A 25894-nucleotide genomic window follows, 5' to 3' on the forward strand; every position below is an offset into this window, starting at 1 on the left:
GCTGTCAAGGATAGTCACTGCCCATTTTCTGTTCAGGAAGAGGGTTTTCAGTGCCTGTGGCATATTTAGTGGTTATAGCTGCTATATTCTTTTTCTGAAAAGGGTCCGTACATTGAGGAGTTGTTTCCTCCTTTTTTATCTTCATGTCTGACAAGCGCTGTGTGTCCTTCTTTGGCTGCATGTACTCTTCTCGTCTACATTCAGATCGCTCTCCTCTGTCATCCTGCTTGTTAGAGGATTCCTGAAGGATCGAGGAGAACGTGTATCAGGAACCTGATACCTGTCTGGAGTCTTGAGTTTACAGCGATCACGAAAATCGTAGCACCTCTCGGAGGACTCCAGGGGTGGATAATTCCCACAAGGTTTACATTTCTGCGGTTGTTTTGATTATTCCCATGTTTTTTTAAGAAACTCACTGGACTGCTTTGCATGCTGATCTGGACTAAGTTTTCCAAGCGGTGATTTAGTATGTCTGGATCCTAGATGATTCCATCCTAAGGATGCATAAATATCAGCAATAATAATAGGCAGCTCATGTTCTGGGTTGAGTTGTGCCACCACAGTGAATCGCTGGCATATAGCCAGAGATGCTGCTTCACCTTTAACGTTGATGTGGAACCATTGCAGACACCACAAGAACATTTCCAATTAGTTTCATCCCCAAATCCAGGGCAGCAGCTGCCCTATGTTTGTTCTGTATCTGTTATAAAACGGACAGTAAAACGGACATCAAGGGAGTGCTGTGTCGTAGTGCAGACAGCGGCAAAAACTGTCCCCCAGGGGTAATAGTCTCCAATACCGGAAACTATCCCATTGGGTACGCACATAGTCAAAATTCTGTGCTTGTCTTGGGGTCCCGTGAGGGGAACACAGCTTTAAGTTAATCTGCTTTTTGAGCGATCAAAAATGGAATTTCCTTATGATTAGTGGGTCTGTTGCCCAGGACTTATTGTAGGCACTGTGGACACCTAGGCTAGCCCCGTCAGGTCAATTCTTGATGGTTGAGACAATAAGGTGTGTAAAATGAAGTTTAGCGTCTGTATAAAGTAACTAGAGCATGAGATAAGGCTTGTGTTTGCACAAGATTTGATTAGCCAAATCAGGGTACGGTGTGTATCGAATGAAACCCGGCCAGCTCACCCCATTACAGAGGGGACCCATGAGGACAGGTGTGACTATGTGTGGGAGAGCGCCAAGGACCCAAGTATGGTGTTCCCAGTAAAACAGTGGTATTTCCATGAGCACATACGTTCTGTATAGATTTGGTGCAGCCGGAGCCATGTATGTATGAAATGTATTTATATTAGCATCAACAGCCTCCACTACAAAGATAAAATCACCACCCGTATTAGTCGATGATACAGCATGTGTATATGGACTGCAGGTCCGCAAATTTATAGGAATAACAATAAGCAGTGGCACTGCCATAATTAGAACTGTATGGAAAACAAAGTGCAACATAAAAATCTTTTTTTTGCCCATTTAAACTTTCAAGCTTGAAAGTCCAACAGAATTAGGTGCTTCCTAAAGACTGTGGAGGATTAGTCCCCAACACCATGAACGTCTCTGAGTAAAGGTGTAAGGGTATTGTGGTCCCGTGCAAGCGCTACTCGGGAGACCTGTGAATAAGTACCAAAACCAAACGTTGGTGGAGCTATGTTGCAGGGATTATGCTCCGAAACTGAACTATGCTTAGGATCACGGGACTTCAGCATGTAGGGTCGCCTTACCACATCTTTACCTATGGCCCCAAATCCAGACTAACTCATAGTGCTTTACCTGCTCTCCTAGCCTTCAAGAGGGATAGGTAACTTAGCATCCCAGAACACAACACTGTAAACACTCTCAGAAGTCGCAGTAACAGGTCATCACCTTTCGTTTCTCACTCACACATGTCCATAATATAGGTACGGAGACACATAAAAAGCTTACAGTATTTATTGAAACAAACGTTCTCTATCATGCAAAAACTGTGCTGCAATTAGAAGACATTGCAAGTCAATAATGTGATTAGCACAACTAATAAATTATACACAATGAAAAGCCCTGTCATGACAAATCTGCCGAAGCCTACCCTTGCTATGTAAATACTATATGATACTAAAGATCTCTGGGATTAGTGCCGGACCCCATACCTGAAAGTCCTAATCAGTTGGCCTACATCTCAGGCACGTAGCTTGTTCGTCTCAGAACCTTTTCTCTGCAAGCCTTGTCTCGCTCTGTTTTTAGAACTGCAAGTCTTGGCTTATATGATAAGACTTTCTCTGTTCGAAAAACAGCAGCTAAATTTCTCTATTTTATCTAGGTGTTAGTGTCTAACCACAGAAAAAAACAGGGCAGAATGTTCTTTGGCCTTGCTCGATCTACAGATTGAATCCCAGCAGAAGAACAGAATAATTAAATATATGCATCATAAAAAAAAGCGTGTTACTGCATAACGTGTGCAAAGGGAAAGCGGCCTATTATGTGTGTACTTGGGCTAACATGAGAATAAGTGAAAATGAGATCCTGTGCACACGTATGGATAATTAGCTGGTCCTGTATGTATTCAATAAATGCCAGAAGGAGTCAGACAGATTCTTAATAATGGATAAACACCGGTCGACATCAGGTGTGTTGCGTGCAAGATTCCTTTTAATGAAAAGTTTCAGTGCAATATACAAAAGAAAATAGATCAGCCGACACGTGTTTCGTCACAACGTGTAGCTGTGACTCATCAGGGCTGTACGGAAGTAAATGTATGTATCAAAAGGACCTCAATATGAAGTCACTCGAGGAGAAGGACCCGCTGAGGAAACGGCGGGAACTAGAGTCACACGGATGACGCTAAAATAGCAGGATCGGTAGAAGAGCGGTCTCGGGTACGGGATCAGCTCGCGATTCCAGGGAGCGATTCCTGTCACTGTCACTGTCACCACTAACATGAGAATAACCACAGTGTGCCCTATAGGGGACTCACGACATGAGGTACTTTCTTCAGTGGGTCAAACTTGGTCCCTGTATATGGTCCACACTCCACTGCAGTCTGCCAGAACTTGTGACTTTGTCCCGGTCCAAAGTGACCAGATAACCACAGCTGAGGTTTTGTGCTTCTAACCACTATTTTCACTTAAAATCTTTAAAATTGCATATCTCCGGTTCTACTGATTGGATTTTTGTCATTTTTATCTTAAATAATTTATTGAATTGTACTCTATTTTCTAAATTGTTTTGGATTTTTATTGTGGTGTTCCACTTATTTACTGTTTTAAGTGCTGCATAAATATGTTACATATTGCTTCTCAGTTAATCCTGACTGCTTTGCAGAAAGCTAACACAGGTCAATTTTGGGTTTGCCTGTCAGAAATTATAGTTGCTGCTTGAGTAGGGTTTCATCCCCCCCACCCATCAACCAGTAACCCGGTATCCTACAAATAGCTAGCAATTTCAATGTTGTACTCGTATCTACTTCCTTTGTACCGATACTCATCACTCTTATGGACCAGAAACCTCACCCTCATTTCATGGCATACTCCATCATTGGTGACCTGTCCACACCCTGAGATTAGTTGTCAGAGTGGGCGCGACCTTATTAGGAAGCTCCTGAGATTGTTATTGGACAGGAAAAGGATACCTTCAAAAACAATTATCTCTTGAAATCCCTAGATTGATTGTCTTTTTTGTAGGCTCCAAAGAGGGGCTTAAAATCTGTTTTGATGACTAGGAATTGTTGGTGTTTCCAGTTGGTGTTACCGCATCAGAAGTGGTCCCAAAGTAAATGCCATGAAAGTTCAACAACGTTCTCCAGAACTATGAGATGTAGGCCTGCTTACATAGGTCATTCATGCAAAACAATTAATTCATTAAATAATGTCCTATCCATGAAGTTCTTAGAATTCGCAGGGTTGCCTCTCCTTGACAGCAAACTTGTAGGAGAACACATCAGTACCCTCATAATTATTAGTGAACATGAATCCAGAAAATGTGTACTCGTTGTTTCAATTGCTCATGATCTGGTGATCTCCTTTTTCATTTATGTAGATCACTCTCAACTAAAACTACTGTATCAAGACAAATGTGCACCTTGATAGTATGGGGAAATAAATGCACTGAGACGTCTGAGAAGTAGTGGTGTAGTGACATCGCGGAACACCTCGTATATGGGATTACCCCGGGACCTTACTGCAGCTCACCGACAGAACTGGGACTTTTCTTATCTTAGACGTTTAAATCCAATATTGTAAGCAAAATGGAATGTATTTAACTTCTAATTCAATCTTTGCTGAATATAATGACTAGCCTTGAGAACGCCCTGGCTCAACTTGCCACATAGGGCGAAACGCGTGTCGACTGTTCCTTTTAAATGCAAATAAATTACCACCTTCATTCAAACTAATCTGGACTATTATTCTGTTTTACAAAAAGGAATCACTCTATTGGCTAAACGTGATTGTCTGAAAGGGAGGAACATATGCTCATACCCCCGTCTTCACTAGTTTTCCTTTTGCTTCCCTGCTGACAGTTAGCTGTGAATGTGAAGACTCGATTGACAGATAAATCCACTCAGTACAGCCTCGATGAATAATTTTCCTAAAATTGTATTACACATGATTCATGAATGCATCGAAATTCATCCCACATTGAAACCACCTCACATCATATATATTTGCTCTAAATGTTTTCGATAAAATAGTAAACTCAGAAGGAGATAAAATGATAATTTTCTCTCAACATGCCTTCAACTGTTCATTATTAGGTCTTGTTCCGGGGTATCTGTGATACTAACTGGATCCCTTTTTCCTTTCTCAGGTTGCTCAAATCTGCTCACTATGCTCATGATGTTGTTGAATCCAAAGGTGTCCTATTTTACTCACCAAGAGGGAAAGAGAGGTATTTATTTTGCTATTCTAGCTTCCCTTAACTCTAAAATGAACACAAAGAGTAATAGCGTTAAACCTGACATTCTTGGTGTGGTCCCCCCCATCTTTTTGCCTTCCATCCTCCTGTTTTTGCTGACTTCCTTATTGCTGGCTTTAGGACCCTGCACACTTTACCACTACTAACCGGTGTAAGAGTGCTTGTGCTCTCTCCTTTAAACATAAACTTGGCTTACACGCAATTGGCATATTTGATTTACTTTTTAAGTCCATAGTAAAATGGTACCCCATCCACCAGGGGCTGTAAATGAAATACTGCTGGTGGGCTGCAGCACTTATTGTGCCACCCACTTTAAACACATCCCAGGGTGGGGACATGGTGGTTACACCATCCTACTGAGAGTGGCTACACGTAATCTTCCCTAGTTTATGGCTCATTCTCTCGGATTGACTATTTCCTGGTCCCCAACACATTTATTTACACAGTGTCCCGTGTCGACATTATGGGCAGGGGCCTTTCTGGTCATTCCCCGATGTCCCTTGGGCTCCGGGAGGGGCCCTGACACCCTACGTTTCATTGGCATCTCTTTCCATGGCAATTATGTGACCCTGCACATAGAGCACATATGGCTCTGTCTAGTGAGGAATATTTTGCCTCTAACTCAACCATAGCTTCCTCCGTGGCAGTCTTAGAGAAGCCCTCAAACCTATGGTGCTGGGAAATGATATTAGCTATTGTGATGGGGAGCAAAGACACCAAGAGCAAGACTTGGTGAATCTTGTGGAGCCGGTGCGATTGTTTGTGGCGTGTGGTAGTCAGTCTGATGGGGGCATTCCACTGTGCCAATTGGCGTTGGTGCAACAACAATACCAACAATTTCTGCTGGAGGATACTAAGTTAGCCTGGAGAGCAGCACAGAATCAGATTTACTAGTGGGGTGACAAGCCAAGTAAGATGCTTAATCTGCTGTGCCAAACTGCCCGTTGTGGTATCTCTGTGCCGCAGTTACAAGATGTAGAGGGACGTTTGATATCTGATCCTCAGAGCTTAGAGCTTTGCCGTGTACTTCAGGGATGTATATGCCCGGTAGTAGACCTTGTCTCCTGCTCAAATTGCCTAGTTTGTAGTCTGCCAAAGCCCAACTAGAAAAGGTGATTACTGAGGAGGAGCTTTCCTTGGTTCTGGCAGGGGCTGCAGACTAGGAATACTCCTGGCCTTAATGGGTTTCCATGTGAATTTTTTAAAGCATATATGCCCCTGATTGAGAGGCACCTCTTTGACGTGATTCATTCCTCCGTTGAAGAGAAGTCGCATCACGCGGAAAATGTGGTTCTTCCTAAGCAGGGCCGTCCACCAGAGGTTTACTCATCGTATCACCCTATATCTCTGTTGAACATGAAAGTGAAGCTTCTTGCTAAGACCCTGGCCAATAGACTTGTGAAATTTATGCCAGACCTCGTTCACTCTGACCAAGCGAGGTGTATGCCATCTCAAGCCACACGTCATAACATCAGGCAAGTTTATAATGCTTTGATCTTTGGAGGACCGACTTGGGAGGCCGGCGGGGGTGCTTCTGGCAAATATCGATAAAGCTTTTGATTCTGTCAGTTGGTAGTATCTATTTGTTCTTCTTCAGAGGTTAGACTTGGGTCCCAGATTCATTTCTTATGTCTGGCTATTATACACTGATTTATCGGCAACTGTGTGGGTTGCAGGCTTGGTGTCTGAGTCCTTTCCGGTCCGCAGCGACAAGAGGCAGGGGTACCCGCTTGCCCTGCTGTCATTTAAACTGCCCATGAAGCTGTTAGCCACCTGGGTCTGGATAGAAGGCCAGGTGTGGGGCTTTGAATGGACTGTGAGTCTGTCAGATAGAATCGCCCTCTACGCGGACGATGTTCTGTTTTTCCACGTCGACCCCGAGGTATCTGGGTCAAGTATTTTACAAATCATGAGAGTCTTCGGTGACTTATCTGGCCTCTACATGAACACGTTAAAATCAGTAGCGTTTCAGGTGGGCGGTCATGCGGAGGTGGCAGAGTGGACGTCGGGGTTGACCTTAGCCAGTGGTGATTTTAAATATTTGGAGCTATTTGTCTCCCCAGGCGTTGCATTGTTGTGGTTCCACATCTGGTGCTGGCACGGGTGCGAGTGAAGGAGGAGGTACAAACCTGGTCACTCTTGCTGTTGTCGCTGACAAGTAGGTTGGCGATTGCTTTTAAAATGGTCTCCCTGCCTGCTTACTGTATCAGTTGCAGAACCTTTTGCTATCCCCTAGTTGTGGTTCTGACAGATTAATGCCATTCTTGGTGGGTTTCTGTGGGGGGGAGCTGCTTGTATTGCCCTCAAAACATGTTTTCAGTCCACATATTCTGGGGGTATTGCTGATGCGTTTTCTTACTATTCTGCTTCCCATCTTTTAATCCCCAGTAAGTGGTGGTGCGGTCAGCAGAATGATCCAGCCTATGCTGTGGAGAGATGGGTGATGGACGATACCTACCTTTTAGATTACCTATATGAGGGAGGAATCCCTCCCCCTAGCATGATATTTGCAGTTTGGAGGAGATCCCTGTGGCAGATGGGGTGGTTGGGAAGCTGACCAGGGAGACACCTCTGGTGGGGTGCTGTGCTTTGGCAGGTCTCTCAACTTGAGGGCTTTCAGATGTGGGAAAATGTTGGTATCTTCACTCTTGGGCATGTGATGCGTGGTATAGTGGTGAAGTTCTTTCAGAAGCTGTAGTCCGAATATCATCTGCCCCACAGTCCATTTTATTGCTACCTGCGAATCCGCTGAGGCCATATATCAGAAACATTTTGGCTCTACCAGACCTCAGACTCTTGAGGGGTAAGCTCCTCCTGGGGGATCTTAGAGATCATAAAATATCAAAATCTATCAGCTCTTAGTCACAAACAGTTTGAACTACATTACCTGCTCTCAAAGTGACTTGGGAGGCAAATCTGGATGCACTTGATGATGATAGGACTGAGGCCCTGGGTGCACTGCTGAGTGCAGTGATCTCGGCCTGTCTCCAGTTGATCCAGTTAAAATACCTCCACAGCAACTGCAACATGCCCTTAAAACACACATCCCATCAGGGGACCAAATACCGGAGTATTCACTGCTTTAAGATAGAGTGCTAATAGACCCAATACTGGAAAAGGCAACCTCCCTCATATACAAAAAGATTATCAATAATGCCCGGACCCCCTGGGAGCTCTCCGGGACTCATGGGAAGGGGAAATAGGGAACTTGGAGGATGACGACTGGGCAAAGCCTATACATAGCCCTCAAGAAGTGGCCGTGAGAGCACGGTTCCTTCTCATACAACTACAAATCCTACACAGATCATACACAACCAGGACGAGACTTTACCGTATGGGTAGGAGTGACTCAGACTAATGCATGAGGAGATGTAACAGAGTAGGCACCTTTTTCCATACATTGTGGGACTGCCCCCTGGTGCAGCGATACTGGAGCAAGATCACGCAAGTGATGTACAGGGTGTCGAGTCAGAAGGTCCCACTAGATGCCAAATGGCATATATAATGTATTACAGGAGAAACCACGCGGCTAAAATATACCAATTTGTGATAGAAGATATAATAGCCAAAAGTAATATAGCCAGGGGAGGGTGAGCAACGCAAAGCCCCAGGGTCAAAGATTGGGAAGGAGACCCCGACTGGTGCTGCTCAGCCGAGAATGTGGTATAACAAAGCAGAGGATGCCCTGGGAAATGGGGCAAAATATGGAGTAAATGGGTAGAGCACAGAGGGATTTGAAAGGAAACAATGATGTCCTGGAGGAAAGATATTGTAATTTGAAATAAGATGTGAAAAAGACCTAGGCTAATCAACTTGTGACCCAAAGGTTGTTCATGTTTTTGATGGGAACCCAATGGTGGACGCGACAAGCTGTTTTTGTACAAAATACAGGTTTATGTGCATTTGTAGTGTGATGCGATGCCGAACATCTACTTGCTCAATAAAAAAAAGAATAATAATAAAATACCTCCACAGGGCTCACTATACGAGGCGTTATTCATGGCGCATGGGAGTGATGGACTCACCAATCTGTCAATCTTGCAAGGCTCATGAGGGTACTTTTTGCATACTGTATGGAGTTGTGTGGCAATTGATAGATAGATTCTGGGGTGGGCTGGCATCATGCCTGGGAGATTCCTGGACATCCAAAATTGATTCTTCTACATAGTACTGATGGGATGGGCGGGGCAGATACAAATGATCACTCTTGTTTTTAGGCCTTACCCTAGCTAAACCTTTGGGGCATCGAAGAGGGGAATGGATCACTGTATGGGTCTTTAAATTGCTGTATATCGGGCAAGGGGTTGTCCCCAGAAGGACCCCATGATCTGACAGCGGTGAGGTGATTATAGGGGTATCTTGCTATCCCCGATACATTCTGCTGACTCCCTTCTTGAGGATGAAATTCGAAGGTATGGTGTTACAGGACGGGGATTACTGTGCCAAACTAATGTCTGATGATTTGTGTTCTTGGGCGTGGTGAGGGAGATTCACTGCAATTGGTATATTGTTGTTTTCTTTAATATGTATATATACATTTCAACATCCTGTATCTATACTGTGGCCTATGCGGACAACGTTCATAAGTTAAACTTAATAAAATCTGTTTAGGAAAAAGAACATATCCCAGGCCTGCCATTGCAGCCTGTGTTTTCAGTTTTAAACTGCCATTTCGACTGGCAAGATGAAACTCTTGCCAGGCCCAAATCTCCCTTTTTAATACATATAAGTCACCTATAGGGCAGGCCCTGAACAGCCAGAGGGCAGGGTGTAGTGAATTTAATAAATTGTACTTCCCACTAGTCTGGCCGGTAGGACATAACCTGCAGAAGGCATCTCAGTCCATCTTAATCAGGGGGCAATAAACGTGAGTGGCAAGCCTGCCAAAGGTCTTGTCCTGCTGTAGATGACCTGCCAGGGGAACATCATGAGCCAGCTCCAGTAGAAAGGCCCTGCGGCAGTGGGGGACCAGCAACACCTGCTGTTCATCCAATTCTGATACTTTGCAGGATTGCCTCTCCTTGACAGCAAACTTGTAGGGGTACACATCAGTACACTCATGATTATCAGTAAACATGAATCCAGATAATGTATCCCTAGCATGCAGATAGTGTCTGTACTAACACTGCAGACAACACACTTCATGGAAAAACTGTACCTCTGACATTTAAAACCGACTTAGATACTAGTGTTAGTTCCATACTCGGGTTGAGGCTTATCCCTAAAGAACACAGTTATCTAGCCCCCCCTCCGGGGGGCTCAGAGGATGCAGCTCCCTGTAGTCAAACACTGTAAACATATGTTAGAGATATCAAAGTGAAAAGTAAAGTTGGGATTTACATAGTTTCTCTAAGCATGGGCACAGTAGACTCATTGTAATCTAGGTGAGGATATGACGTACTTCCTCAAAGATTCACCGCCAGCATTGTCTACTCGCCGAATGCTAAGAGTCCTCACAGTGAGTAGTTGGTTAATTACAAAGCTCTTTTCTTGGATTGGTGCGTTTTGCATCATGACCCCCTGGGATGTTTATTGAGCATGTGACTTTCTTACGCTTATCATTCCAAAGATTTGAACGTGCACCATGCATATGTCATTGAGTTACACATAGCTGAAGATTCATCACTGTTATCATTATGTCTGATAACTCTTCATTGGTTGATCTGAGAAGCTATTTGCATCAATGTCGTGGATACAACTGAGACACTCATAAAAGCCCCAAATCGCTAATATTTGTCTAAAATTACAACCTGTCTACGAATGTAAAAGGTAAATTTGCTCATATTTGCCTTATAACAAGGGGAGCCCAACCAGGGATGAACGAAAATGTGATCATGGGATGAATTTATGTGACACTAACTTCACCAGTAAAGAAGGGAACATACAGAACAAGGAGTTGGGTCTTATATCCACACATAAACACGTTTACACTGAGATGTGAATTAGATCAATTCTTCAGAAAGATAATGTTGAAAGTGTATTTTTTCACAACAGGAGACTAAAGTGTTGACAAAGTAAACAAGCATTTGCAATGCAATTGGTCTCACCTTTGGGACCTTATAAGTATTTAGCCATGCAGCACATTGTCCTGGGTGCTGCAATATCTAGTGTTTGCACATTTTTTTCAGACAACTACATCTGCAAACAGTAGATATTGCAGCACCCGGGATAAAGTTCTGTGTGGCTAAATACGTATAAGGTCCTAAAGGCGATTTAGACAGTGGCTCTGCCGGGGCAGCAGGTCTGCCCTATGAGGGAAAAGGTGTAACCTGGCCTTCCACATTTCTGCATTGTTGGCAGATATCCAACAAACCCAGACACAAAGGACACCAGGTCAATATTCCGCACTGAAAGTGGTGCACAGGAGACTCTGTCGGTAGTGGTGTTCCTTGTTGACACTATTTCAGAAAGCACATCATGTTGGGGGTCACATTATTCATCATGAGATTTTGCGGTACCCAGGGCTGAGGAAGCCTTCGTGACTGTGTTCTTGGAGCTGGTGATGAGTGCACATTAATTGTAAAGCTGAGTAACAGGAAGCAGATGTGCTGCACAGCCGGCATCAGCAGTAGGCAGACAAACCAGTGACCTCCTTCATCAACTCTACGGAGGAAGGTAGTCCACGTGCTGTCGCGTCGCGTCGCAGTAATCACAGCGACACCAAGTGAGTTGTCGATTCTTTTATTGTATCTGCTCTGCAGCCAGCATGCTGCACGTCCTGCCTCGTCCCCTGCTTCCTGTGTGTGTGTTTCCCCCCTGACCGGAACTGGTGTCCGGTGACCTGTCCGGCACTCTGACCTCCTCCGAGGTCCTAGTGCCCTCGTGCCCCATCTCTCAGGACACTACATCTCCCCCTTTTGTCACAAAAAGTTACAACAGTAGCATTCGTTGGTAATCAGAAATGGGACACTTTCTTTCGCATAGTCTGTTGCAAATGTGAAATGTCGATAGATGTTATTCGCGAGATGCTGCCTAGGGTGGCAGCTCACATTTCTTCTATTAGTCTCTTTGGTCTCACAATGTCTCTCCTCGGCCTCGTCACAAGTCCTTGGCCCTCCTTTGGCCTGGCGGCTTCTTCTGTACCTGCTTCTTGGCTCTCCCTTTTTGTTGTCTCTTCGATGCCTGTCACTTGCTCTTCGTCCTTTTCTTCTTTTAGGCCTTTGAAATGGGAGCTGTTCCTTGTTATTCGTCGGCTGTCTGACTCTGCTGTTACCATTGTTCCTTTTACCTTTGTTATCGTCAGCGGGTCTTGGGCGAATGTACTGTCCGACTTCCGTTGTTGTCTCTGTCGTACCACAACAGTATCTCCTTCATGGAGGTGTGATTTGATGGCATGTCGCCTTTCGTCAGCATATTCCTTCATTTTTTTCTTGGCCGCCTCATCTTTTGCTGCCACGCTGTCGTGCCCTGGTGCTGTCAGTCCTTCTACCTGCGGCAGCCTCGTTCTGCTTGTCCTCCCTAGTACTAGCTCCGCCGGGCATTTCCCTGTAGACCCATGAGGCGTGTTTCTGTAGTCTCTCAGTATTTGGCATAGTGCTTGGCCCAGGGAAATCTGTGACAATTTCGCCCTCTGAACTGCCTTCTTGATATTTCCCATGAACCTTTCGACCATGCCATTTGCTTGCGGCCATAGTGGTGTTATCTTTCTGTGCTGTATTCCAAGGTAGGCCATGAACCTTCGAAATTCCTCTCCTGAGAACGGAGGACCATTATCCGTTTTCAGTGTCTCTGGCGAGCCCCATGCTGCAAATATGTCGTCCAGAACCGGTAATGTTGCGGCTGCTGACGTTGAGGAGACCGATCTCACAATGGGGAATCTGGAGTATTCGTCTATGATGACCAGTAGGTACGCTCCCGCGTCTAGAGGTCCATAGAAATCGGCCGCCATTGTTGTCCATACAGCCCTTGGCAGTTCCGACATCTGTAGTGGTTCTTGTCTTGCAGGTGGACCTGTCGTTTGACAGATGTGACAGGCCGCAATAGTATCTTCTACTAGACGATCTAATCCAGGGAACCACACTTTTTCTCTCAGCAACTTCTTTGTTGCTACTATGCCTCTGTGTGACTCGTGTGCAATGTTGACCACTTGTCGTCGTAGTGAGCTTGGAATGACTATCCTGGTGCCCCGCATTACAATTCCACTGTTGGTCTCCGACAGTTCCCCGCTTATTTTCTGTAGAGCCAGCATCTCCTCCTTCTTTACTCCTGCCTTCCAAGTGCAGTTGTTGTTTACGTGCCTCCACCTTTGCTGTCTCATCGTTTCTCTGGCCGCTCGAAGAGTGTCATCTTTTGCCGTTTCTCTCTCTATTTCTGTTAGAGTTACCGGTGCCGGCGTGCTTTGCTTCAACACGAAGTTCAAGTATTCTTCTGCCATTGAGGCCTTGTTTTCAGCGTGCGGCAGGGGATGTCGCGACATGTAGTCTGCTGGATTATGTTCTTTCCCTGAACCCCGAGCAGTGAACCTTAAGGAGCGCTTCTGAGTCCCTCAGCAGATGCAGCAGTAAATAATTATAAATTGCATTTCTATGTTACGTTTGGAGACATAAGAACAGTTAACATACAGACTTGTTGCTCCATAGCGCTGTTATAGCTGCCATTTAATATACTCCGCTTTCGCAATACTTACTTTATCAGCTTTAGAAGGATGATAGGCTGCGTTTCCACGCCAACATTCAACCTTGCAGTTTTTACACAGAGCTTCACATCAGATGCATTAACCAGCTGAGCTATCTCAATCACGTCCACATAAGTGGAACGCATAATTTGCGAGTATGTTACGTTTTTTGTGGGGCACTTATAAATGCCACCTGGCCTCTGAGGGGTGTGCATGTATGTCTGCAGCTCTCTGAAAAGGATGGCCTTGCGCTGCCTGTTAGATTTTGATTTTCCTTTTTCCATTGGGGGAATTCTCAGCGATTGAAATGGCTTTAGGCAAAATAATGCAGCAGAACCACTTATGACCTCTGCAGCAGCCCAGCCAAAAAAACACATTGCTAACTGCAGACTTTTCTGTCAGAGAGGTTTATTGGGTCTTGTCAGTGCTCCTTAAAATCATTTGTGTTTGTTTTATATGTGCAGCGTCCCTAAACTATTCTGTTTGTCATAAAGGTACTTAAAATTGGCAGTCAAAACCACTGATATGATTTTTGAAAACAGAAAAAGTGAAAACCACTGATATGATTTCTGAAAACAGAAAAAGTTAAAACCTCATTGAACCCCCACCCCATCCTTTCTGAGAGCCCAGGTGTTTACTCTTAACCCCCTACTCTTTTCTGATCAGGAAAATTGCAGATTCTATGCGGTAATAAATTCAGCTTGCTGATGTGAAATGTACCCAATTGTTAGAATCTTGTACTGTGGGGGCCCGGAGAATACACTGTGTTTTATCCTCCTCAGCGACGAGTTGGATGCTTCAAGAATGTTGTAAACAGGGCTGAGTAAGAATGCAGGTTTGTGTAAGCAGAATGTAGTTGGGTTTAGCACCAACTTTGTCACAATTCAGTACGCCATTGGCGCAGCAGTACCCTTCCGTTGTGGTGTGAGAAACCCCATTTCACTGAAAGTTTTCAGAGCGGATAAGTGATAAGTATAGGGGAGGGGATGTGGTCCTTTGGTGCAGGAAACCAGGGTTCGAGCCTCGGGGTCGCGTCCACATCCTGTGATTCTGGGCAAATCACTTTATCTCCCGTGCCTGAATATGTCATGTAAATACGGTGCTCGTGTAAAGCGCTCCAATACCTTCGGGTCGAGTTCGCCTATATAAATATGCAACAAAATAAACAAAAAAAATAAGTCCCCGTTGCCTGCCTTCATGTCAAAGAGTAGATTGCACAGGTGTTCCACTTCCTCGTCAGGCTGCATGGTGGTATGGTTAACCAGCAACGATGCTGAATTAAACTTCCCAGCTTGGAAATTGTGTGATTACAGCATTCATGTGGCTGGCCAAGGGAACAGCCATCGGTGTTCTCCACCCTCGGGCAAGCAGGTTGATGAGTCCTGACTCGTGTCTTATTAATGTAGTCTGAAATACAACAAATTTGGTTTTAATTTTGGCAACCAGACGAAAATGCGGCCCCGGGTGAAGTGAGGTCGGCAGACCAGTCTTCCCCCGGGGTGTTCGCGCGATAGAGGGATAGTTAGGTAGTTTAGGGGTGGGCTTAGGGGTGGAGTTTAGGGTAAGGTTTTATAGGGGGCAGGAGAGGAAGTTCTTCCTCTTCCTGTCCCCAGCGCCGTTAGGGAAGGGTTAGGAAAAGTTTTGACCATCCTCCCACCCGACATGTTTTTGGGAGTGGGAAAAGGTATTTGCTTTGAATAGCGTGCCAGTTTAGGACGGGTTGAGGTTTTGTGCTAACAGTACTTGGGAGGGTTGGAGAGTCTATGACGGGCATACTCACCCTTCCGGGGAGGGGGATACAGGTGCATGATGGGGGTGCGGCATGCAGGAGTGTGATGGCTGGAGATGCTGGAGGAGGTTGAAAGAGAGGTGAGGAAGCGAATGGTATAAGGGAAGAGGTCGCTGAGTGAATCGGGAGTGAGTAACTGGAATGTGGGAGTGGATGATGGATGAAAGACATGAGGTTGGGGATTGTTAGATGTTTATTGATGTTATGTTTAAGTATGGCTGTCAACACTGTCCTAATAAAATGGCCTTTTACGCTAACTGACAGCGTGGAGTGGTTATTGCGCGAGGAGGCATGCTTCATGTTCGAAATCGCAGTCAACTGAAGCTGGGAGAAGAAATCGACACGATCACTGAAAGCAGGCAGGAAGAAAGGAAAGCAGGGCTTCCATGTACTGTTAAGCACTGAACGCGATGTTACAGGCTCTGGTTCTGCGTCTTTACTGAAGACTTCTTGAGTAATGAGAGCGTATCCTATCAAGCGCTGTGAGCACAAGTCCTAAAAATACATTCATATGTGTAAATTAAACAACAGCCATAAGGAAACCTGAGTCTGTGATACACAGCAGACAGGAGGAGGGACCATCACAGCTGTGAAGAAGCATGAAGGCTTGCGAAGGTCAACAAAACAAGCATGCCACACCCCCAACAAAGTAATACGATCGCAAAGCGTATGTCCTGCCTCAGCAGCTGTGACTTTGCGCGCCGCTGCTAGCTCCTGTGGCAATACTTAATGGGAGTGAACTATTGAAAAAAGGTGGGACATACATCCACCATTAGCAGGCTCCAATGTTTACATGATACACACAAAAGCCAATTCACAAGCGTGGGAGGAGTCAGACCCCACAAGTACATACAACAGATCACTTGACATCGCAAGCGCTGTAAGCTCGACCTAAAAAGAAAGATATTTAGGCTTTGAACACAAACAGCTTGAGGTTTCAATAAACTAACTAATAAGTTTGATATAGCATCCTTAATACCAGTCTCTCCTTTATACCGAGTCAAAATTTGAGCTGTTCACAGCTGTGTGAGATTGGCAGGAATTCAAAGATTCATCAGGTTTCTTATATATATCCTATGGAGTCTCCTAGGAAGGATAGTACTGCAACAAAGGAGGAACAATTAGAACTCTGTTACTATGATGATATTTTTACGTTGACCCTAAGAGCCCCCTCCCACTCTCCTTGGAGCTATTCAATTTAGACAATAGACAAACACTTGTACAGATAGAAGACTGGCACCTACTCTCAAAGAATAAGAAGACCCAGATAAAAAGAGCCCTATATGGGGGTAACAATAACTGAGGAAAATCTTAAGAGAGAATGCTGACCCACGGTTTTTGTTGGTAACTAATGAACCCAGAATCTTCTTGGAAGATGTGAACTTCAGTAAAGTAAAAACTGGTCCCTAATCACCTGGATGTGGATGAGGGAGTGGGTAATCCTGATAATAAATATGGCATAGAGCCTATGAAATTCAATGGTAATAAACATAGAGCCAAGTGAGAAACACTTGAAAACCTCGGTCCAGATCATCAATTATAAAATAACAACTGGAATAAATTAAGAGTGACCTAAAAGTTTTTGACACAAACTAAAAGTACAAAGCTGAAGAAAGATTTAAAATAAAATTAATCATGAAACGGCATACCCATACACGGTAGAGGATTACTTAACTCAAACGACCCAATTAATGGAGTGAAATAACAGGGACTCCTGCTCCTCGAGTTCTGAGAGTTGGAGTAATGGGGAGGAGAACACAACAAAGGGTCAAGGCAGGTATCATAAATTACCATTCCAGCCCCACCAGTGTACCTTCAGCCCATCACACGGTTTATTGGCTCATTATATGTGGCCCTCTCCCATGAACAAAAATTCCACAGTAATTTGATAATCTGCTTCTTTAAGGGCCAGGAAGGGGGCATTCACAGGGAAGAAGAAAAATAAGGGTACAAGAGGAGACCTCCAATGAGGGACTAACCAGGAGCAAGTTGAAGGGACCACAACCAGGGATAAGCAAAAATTAGATTTAGTGGTGAATGTATCTGATGCTAACCTTGCGACTGAAGAATGGATGTACCAAACAAGGGGTTTGGTTTTGTACCCAATCCTAACCCAGAGAAGTTCACACTGAGATGTGAATTGGTTGAATTCTTCAAAAAGATGAAGTTGGAATCATATTTTTCAGAACGGGTAGTAAGGATGTTGGGGCTAATAAAGTAAATATAACACAGGCTTGTGCAAAGAATCCAAATTTTGTTCCTTCTCCCAAAGCCATCCCAGCAGAAACTGTTTACAAGGTTTCAACAACATAACTAATAAGGAATATACGGCACTGAGGGGCATATTATCAAGGAACAGCGTTAAAATTATCCGCCGCTTTAGCTTTAGCTAAAGCAGCGATAAGGAGCTTGATAATATGCCCTTGAGAGTTCTGGTGTGAACCTGGGCTTCTATAGGAATTCACAAGTGTATATTATCAAGCCCATTATCGCCGCTTTAGCGGCAGTTTTCTGCCGCTAAACCGGCGATAATTTTAACGCCGTCCTTGATAATATGCCCCTAAGAATCTTAAAATGGAATATCACCATTGAGCCCACCAATAAATGCAGAGCATTTGTCATACAGAGACCTACCACCAAGAATGCCTACCGCCTCTTGGGGGTTACCCTGAATTATTTGATCTTACAAACTGATCCTTCTGAAGAACTGATGGGAGACCTAAAGATGAACTGAGAAAAGGCAGAATTGGAACACTGGATTACTAAACAAGAGTCTGACTTTTTAGTTACTACTACCTATCCTAGAGCCCCATATTTCTAGACTGCCCAAAATCCATGAGCCCACCAGTCCATCTCATGGTGTCAGGAATAGGTTCAGTCCTGAAACCCCTATCTACTTTCTGTGATTTTTTTTCTTCTGAGACGTTAGTACATACCACATGTACCTAACTTTAAGACACTAAGCAGCTTTTACAGCTTCTGAAGAACATTGCTTTAACCACCGAGAAGAACTATTGATAGGCATGCGTATAGGCCCTTTGCACAAGCATACTACAGGAAGAAAGTCTATTGGTTACAGAAGAACTTCTTTACTCTCAAGATTAAGTTTATATATCACCACCTCAAATAGCCTGTCTTTAGCAAGCAAATGTAGACACACCTTTTGTGTTCATCCATTTGTTAAATATATGCAAACCCTACCTTAATTTTACGTACACTTTGAGTAACTCAGAATTGACATTCCTCGATAAACACATCACACTAGCGGCAGGATCATTGCGCACTGTGATTTTCAGTTAGCCAACCAAAAGAAACAACGTGCTACAATTTGACAGCCACCATCGCGGGTTCTCCATGAAGGAAAATCTCTCTTATGGTCAACTTTTGAGACTATGAAGAAACTGTTCAAGAGTAGTGAACTTTGAAAGACAAGTGTACATGCTAACTCAGAAGATGAAGATCACCTTTATCCCCAGGGTATTATAAAGAGAGCACATAAAAGAGCCACAAATAATAATAGCCAAGGCACTCTACTTGAGCAGAACTGAATGAGAGAAGCTGATATGCATTGCAACATATAGCACTGGGTCTAACTCAATTAAAATCAACAAACATTAACACATCTTGAATTCAGGGAATGTATCCTAAGAAAAAACAATGTTCTGGTCTAAAAGAGATATTAGTTTAAGAAACCGCCAATGTTCTGGTCTAAAAGAGGTATTAGTTTAAGAATCCGTCCAGTGAACATGTGACTAAGGATAAACACCATGAGTAACACTTCCAACCCTTTATAGGGCTTACCACCAGTGACAGGACACTTTTCCTGGAAAAAATTGCCATATTTGTCCCCTCACAAAACTCATGAAAACTTTTGACTTTGGCAAAGTCAACCTTTGGCAACTGCAATTCCAGTAAAGTAGTATACATATGATAACCTGTTCCCGCGAGTTGAAGTATGTCAGAATGACCAATTCCAAAGTGTGTTCATGCATCTGTGGATATAAACGTATGGTTCAATCTAAAAAATTGTGCACTAAAATGATGAACCAATTCCTGGAGGTAGGATATACTGACCACTACATTCAGTAGGTTGTCATAGAACAACTATCTGCAAACTCTACCAACATTTCAAAACTTACTGAACAAGGAACAGCTGTGAATTTATAAATTAGGTGCACTAACAGGAATGAACAACGAGGTCTCATGAACTTTCATGGGGCTCTGAAAGGTGTACTATCTTGGGCTCCTATCTTTCATGTGACCATTTCACTCTTCCCCCCCCCCTCCATACCCACCAATAAGCTCTTTCACATGTCACTTTAATTGAGCCTCATCAGACAATATATTGTATGAGGTACTTTTGCCTCTATCTTATAAGCGAGTCCATGAGTTATTTCATGTTTTGCATTTTGCAATCACTATGTGATTTGTACCCACAGTAGCAAAGGTGGATGTGTATTACTATTTGGCTCGCACTGTTGTAGGGGACTTCCTGAATGATTTTAACTTTTGCATTTGCCGTCATGTTGTAATTAGCGATATGAGGCTGTTAGGGGTACAAGTCCCATCCGCATCATTTACATGTTAGTTTTTGCAGCAACCATCCTACCTAGCAACAAAACCTCAGACTATTGGATGGTAACAAGCTAGTAGTAGTAAATCTCTTGTCCAACTAAATATTGTCTCTGGTTAGAAGTGTATAACTATCGATCGATCACATTGCTTGCTGCCCCAAGGCGTTGGAACTCTTTTCCTCCTTCTCTTAGATTGGTTCTATCAGTTGTAGTCTCCAGGTACGAGTGAACATGTTATTCATTTATTTATTCACTTCTTGTTTGGCACTACTCTACCCATGAGGCATCAGGGAGCTGTACAAAGCAACAACTGTACCCGAGAGATCCTGCTGTACAAATAACAGTAGGAGGTATTGGTATGGGGGTGAGTTCAAGAGCAACTCAGTTGCAGGTTAGTCATAGAAGTTACGTTCAACTAATTTAATTATATTTGCAGAGAAAGTTTCGTAGTTTTTTTCCCAATCAATCCACTCCTACTTATCTGATCTCTTCAGGGAGAAAGGCTCAAAGTGGGGGTCGCCCCTTGCACATATGCGTCTGTGCACGGGTGGTAAAATTTTAAATTCCTTGCAAAAGCCTACCTTGCTTCTCAGAGTTCTCTCACCACCAGAAATGTGGAGTAGAGTGAAGGTAGGATGGTGGACCTCCTTTCATGAGCCTAAAGGTCAGTTAAATTAGATTTAAATTGAATTCTTGCTTCCAGGGGTAGCCAGTGGAAGTGGCATATGCCTTAAAGAATCATTTTATTTATGAACTCTGCTTAATATTTGTTACCTAATTGTAAATCAATTGCTGTTTTCATCTATTGTAATTCACTACTTGTTCAGCACTGCATAAACAAGGTAATGAATGCAAGGTTTGCACTTTCTAAATTATTTAAGAAAACAAATCAATAATAGAGTCAGGCTCTGGTTCAGGGAAAGACTTGAGGCTCTGCTGCATGCAAACGACTGTATTATGTGCTTCTGGATAAGCTGTAGTGGTAGAGACACAGTCTATGCAGCAATGTGTGGGCTCCTAGCAGTGCTGCAAGGCAAAGGATACAGGCTATGCCACAAGGCAAGACATCCCTGGTACACTGGAATTCCACTCTGGGTTGCAGAGTAGGTGATCCAGGCTGTGAAGTAAAGCAGTGCATCATGGGGTGCTGTAGACCCGGATCTTTGGGTTTGTTATAGGACAAGAGGTCCGAGTTCTGGTGCAACTCTGCGGCTCCAGCCAGAATGATTCCAGTCTGAACTTTGAACTAGGAATCAAGGGCTCCAGCCTCTGTTGCAGGGCTATGGCTCCACGTTGTGATGCAGGCCAAGAGCTGCTTCCAGTGTTGTAGACAATGGCCCCAGGCTGCACTGCCGGGCTGGGGCAAGAAGGATCAATACTTGCAATAGTGTTGGAGGGATACAGCTTGAGCCGCATGACCTGAGCAGAAGGGCCAACGGCTATGGTGCGCTGTGGAGTTGCAGAGGTCATCAGATTAAGCAGCTGGACTGTGACAATACGCGTCTAAGCTGCAATGCATTGTCAGTACAGAAGAGCTCGAGGTTGTCTTGGATTGCAGGGAGTCTCCAGGTTGTGCTACATGACAAAATGAGGGTTCTAGTATGTGGCTATATTGCACGGTTGGGCCACGAGGGTTCTCAGCTGTTCTGAAATACAGGAAAATGAGGCCTCGCGACTGTGCTCCAATGCGTAGGATGGATGACTCTAGCATGCGTTGCTTAGAAGAAACTAGAAAGGTTGAAGGCTCTGCTGCTGGGCAGGTGACAGGTGTGTCCAGGCTGTGCTGCAGGGTAGGGGCATGAGGGCAGTAGGCTGTGCTATTGAAGAGGGGGAGGGTGGCTCTAGCCTTCTATGAAATGATGTTCCCTTGGGGGCATCTGGGTACTCAATCTGCTGCTGCCTGGCGCATCAGAGGTACAAGCTCAGATCAGGACTCTGTTCAATTAAGACTATCACCAGCCATAGATCTGAGACGCAGGCACCATTTTTCTTTTTTTGTTGAGTTCTTGTCTGCATTCATCAAACTTGCCTGCATTTGTCTTTGCAGTCGCTCGTGCAACATTAAAGGGTTTGAGATAAATCCGAGTCTTAGGCGAGTGAGTTTTTTGTCCTTGCTAGTTCATTGAAAATGTGTCAAGTGTCTTCCATAGTAGAGGTTGTTAGACATTTGTTGCAAGATTTGTGTTAGAGGCGCCAATCAATCAGGGTTGGTGAAGTGCAACTACTCACCCATGAGGGTCTCAAGGCTCTGGGAAGTGAGGGGGTTGTGGCTCCATGGAGTGCTGGGGTCATCTGAAGAGCCAGATCTTGAGGTCCTTCCTAAACAGGGGCAATGTGGGAGATTGCTGGAGGTGGATGGGTAGGGTGTTCCAGGTTTTGGCTGCGAGGTAGGAGAACGACATTCCTCACGTTCTAGCCTTGTTGATACAAGGGATGGTGGCCAGAGAGAGCTGGGCTGATTGGAGGTGTCTTTTGGGTGCGTGGAAGGAGAGACGACTGTTCAGGTATGCGGGTCCAGTGTTGTGAAGGGCCTTATATGCGTGGGTGAGGAGCTTGAAGGTTATTCTTCTTTCGACTGGAAGCCAGTGGAGATCGCGCAAGTGTTGGCTGATGTGACTGCAATGGGGGATGGCGAGGATCAGTCTGGCTACGGCATTGTGGACAGTCTGTAGTTTGCAAAGGAGTTTCTTATTGATTCTGGTGTATATATAATTGCCGTAGTCCAGTCTGCTGAGTGCGTGTGTGACACTTTTTCTGGATTCGATTGGGAATCCATCTGAAAGCCTTTTGGAGCATGCAGAGGGTGTTGAAGCAGGTCAAGGATACGGCGTTGATCTGGTGGTTCATTGTGATCGATGAGTCGAGTATGTTGCCGAGATTTCATGCATGGTCTGTCGGGGTAGGGGGATTTCCGGGGGCAGAGGGCCACCAGGAGTCGTTCCATTCAGAGGGGGTGGAGCTAAGGATGAGGACTTCTGTCTTTTCTGAGTTGAGTTTCAGGCAGCTTTTCTTCATCCAGGTGGGGACGCTTTTCAATCCCTTCTTGGAAGTTGCGTTTGGTGATGTTGGGTTCATTGATGAGGGAGAGGATCAGCTGGGTGTGGTTGGCGTAAGAGAGGATGTTGAGCCTGTGGTTCCTGATGATGGTTTCAAGAGGGGCCATGTAGACGTTGAGTTCTGATGGTGAGGAAGGAACGAATCCAGTCGAGGGCCTTTGCGGTGATGCTGGCGTGATGGAGTCTGGTGGCTAGGGTGCGGTGGGAGACAGTGTCGAATGCAGCTGAAAGGAGCGGATGTTGCCGGTGGCGGGAAGTAGGACGGTCTCTGTGCTGTGGTTGCTTCAGAATCCAGATTGGGAGATGTCCAGGACGTTGTTAGCTTTGATGAAGTTTGCTAGCTGGGTGTTGACAGCCTTTTCAATGATTTTGGCTGTGAAGATGCAGGGAGATGGGCCTGAAGTTCTTGAGGTCCATCGGGTCCGCGGAGGGTTTCTTCAGGAGGTGGTTGACTTTGGGGTGTTTCCAGTCATCGGGGAAGGTGGCGGTCTCGAAGAAGCAGTTGATCATCCAACATTGTTCAGGTGCGATGGCATAGACAGATCTGTGAAAGATGGGGTGTGGGCAGGGGTTTGTTGGTGCTCTGGAGTGGATGCTTTTCATGGTCTTCGAGATGTCTTCTGCCGTGAACTGGATCCATATGAGCAGGATCTGTTGGGTGGCATTGCATGAGGGGGAGCTGGAGGGGTGAGGTTGTCTTGGTTGTCAAAGTTGTCGTAGATCATCTTAATCTTGTGGTGGGAGAAGGTGCGGAGTCTGTTGTAAAGGTCTTGGGAGGGTGGGACGTCTGTTGTTTCACTGCAAGGTTTGGCGAATTCCTTTGGTGTTATGTGCGTTGGTGAGGATTCTGTCTTGGAGGGATTTCTTCCTTGTGGATTTGATGAGTTGGTAATGTGCAGTGGTGGCTGCTTTGTAGGCGGTGCGTGGTTCCGGGGTTTTGTTGTTCCTCCACGTCTTTTCAAGTCGTCTACAGAAGCATCTGGATTCTTGGAGTGCAGGGGTGAATCGTCTTGCTTTCTTGATGTGCCTTCTGGTGTCTCTCTTGAGGGGGGCGAGTGTGTCAGCGCAGTTCGTGATCCAGCGGTGGAGGTTCTGTGCCGTGGTGGTTGCATCTGACGTGGTCGGTGGTAAGATGCTGAAGAGGGTGGAGATGAACTGATCTTCGGTGACTTTGTTCCAGCTTCCTTCTGCTGGGGAGGCGGTGGGCGTGCTTGTGTACGGTGTTTTTTTTAAGGAGATGTGGATACAGTGGTGCTGTCCAGAAGAGCTCCGTGGTGCGGCTGTAGGAGATGCTGTTTTCTCCGATGAAGACTGGGTGGTGTGTGTGACCCACTGTGTGCATGGGGGCGGTGTCTAGTTGATTCAGTCCTGAGCTTGCGAGATTCTCTAGGAGGGAGGCGGTTCTTGAGTCGTCGTTAAAAGCAAATGAGTTCCTCAGTCAGTAGCAGGCTGGTCATTAGCTTTGCTAGGCTGCTGCCTAGGTGGCCATGCTGACCCCTCTCGAGGTACGGAGCTCATGCTCATAGCATGGCTATGGCTACCCCTGGTGAAGGCATCTGGTGAATTGAACGGCCTACATGCACAGGTGCCAGGCGGTCAACGCCCATTGGACTCAAAGGGCTTCAGCCACCCCACCGTGTGTGGCAGCCCGGGTAAAGCGCTTTCGAGGCACACACACAACCGCACCCGAGTACTCACAGGTCTTTAAAAGACCTTTTGCTTGTTAATGAGGTTTGATGTTTTTCGACCCTTCTTAGAGCCCCTGCAGCTCCACTCTGCCTTTTGCTTGAAGAATCAGTCCCCCCTCCAATTTTTTCTTAGCCCCCCCCCCCCCCCCCCCCCGAAATTTGACTCTAGGTGTGCCTCTGGCAGGTGCCAGTGCACAGAGATGAGTGCACACATCTACCTGAGCTGGGAATAGAGCCTGACAATTGCACAGGGCACAAGTAGCACCCTTGAATTGGAATATCACGATGAATAACATTTTGCAGGTTGTTTATTTTGGCTTCAGTGCTGAAAAATAATACTTGTTCATTACACGGTGACACTGGGAATTTTATCAATGGGCTAAAAGTGTCTGCTTTCGGTGCCACACCATCTGAGCACAGTGACGTTGGCAGTGGCGTGCGTAGAGAAAAATTTGGCATGATATGCAACTCTGGACTGCAGCCGCATCCTGGCCTGACGGCTGACGTCATCCCAGTCCGCCCCTGCTCAAGATGTCTCTTCTTCAACAATGTCAGCACTAGTCAGAAACAGTGAGCCCTGTCGCCTCCCTCCGCTTCTGAACTTTTCTGCCTGCAGCTCATGGGTTCACTTTGAGAAATTCCGAGGTAAATGTATGGCGTGCTTAATTTGAGCCGGTGGTTTCCGCTGCTCTGCACGGCACTTAATTGTCAGAACCTGTACCTATAATAGTCTGCTACATGGTGGCGCTGTTTTTTTTAATTCAGAGATGAGCACAACAACTGTTGTTTATTAATTCAGTATATATTAAGAATGCCAAAGCCATTCTTTTAACTTTGGGGTCCTGAAATTGTCAGAATTGTAACACTTGTAGGAGTGTGTCTTAGTTATGCTGTCACTGGAATTGTTACTATGCTGACTGGAGCCCTGACACTTATTTTTTTTTTACAAATTAAGCACGGAATGTATGCATTTTAGAAACTGCAAACACATAAAAACAGGTTCTCGGCTGTGCTCTGAACCAGCGCAACCGCTCAAGATACTGCCCAGGTTTCATTTATTCCCCCTCCCCCCCCCCCCTTTGTTTTTAAATACTTCACCACGCCACCTCTGGCGTTATCCCTCATCAGTTCACCATCTGCATCACCGGTTTCAAACATCCCTCCTCTCTGCCCCTCGGCGCTTCGCAGCTCGCGCACAGCGGTACCAGATTCATTGCACTTCCGGCACTTCCGAATGCTGTCTGATACTTTGTGTCCTTCGGCGGAGGATGCTCGAT

The 25894-nt window shown here is 45.2% G+C and overlaps 1 protein-coding gene across 2 annotated transcripts in view; it reads left to right on the plus strand.

Moving 5' to 3' along the window:
• LOC146809286 (G protein-activated inward rectifier potassium channel 4-like) overlaps positions 1 to 25894 on the plus strand; it is a 435254-nt gene that overhangs the window by 58637 nt on the left and 350723 nt on the right. Inside the window, exon 1 of one of the 2 annotated variants that reach the window (XM_085616095.1) lies at positions 4789 to 4869. The exons of the other annotated variant lie outside the window; for it this stretch is intronic. The gene's annotated coding sequence lies outside the window, so the exon portion shown is untranslated. Of the gene's footprint in view, positions 1 to 4788; positions 4870 to 25894 lie in introns of those variants that run through there. 2 annotated transcript variants of the gene reach the window in all.

Source organism: Triturus cristatus, chromosome 7 (genome assembly GCF_964204655.1).
Source record: "Triturus cristatus chromosome 7, aTriCri1.1, whole genome shotgun sequence".
Taxonomy (NCBI): domain Eukaryota; kingdom Metazoa; phylum Chordata; class Amphibia; order Caudata; family Salamandridae; genus Triturus; species Triturus cristatus.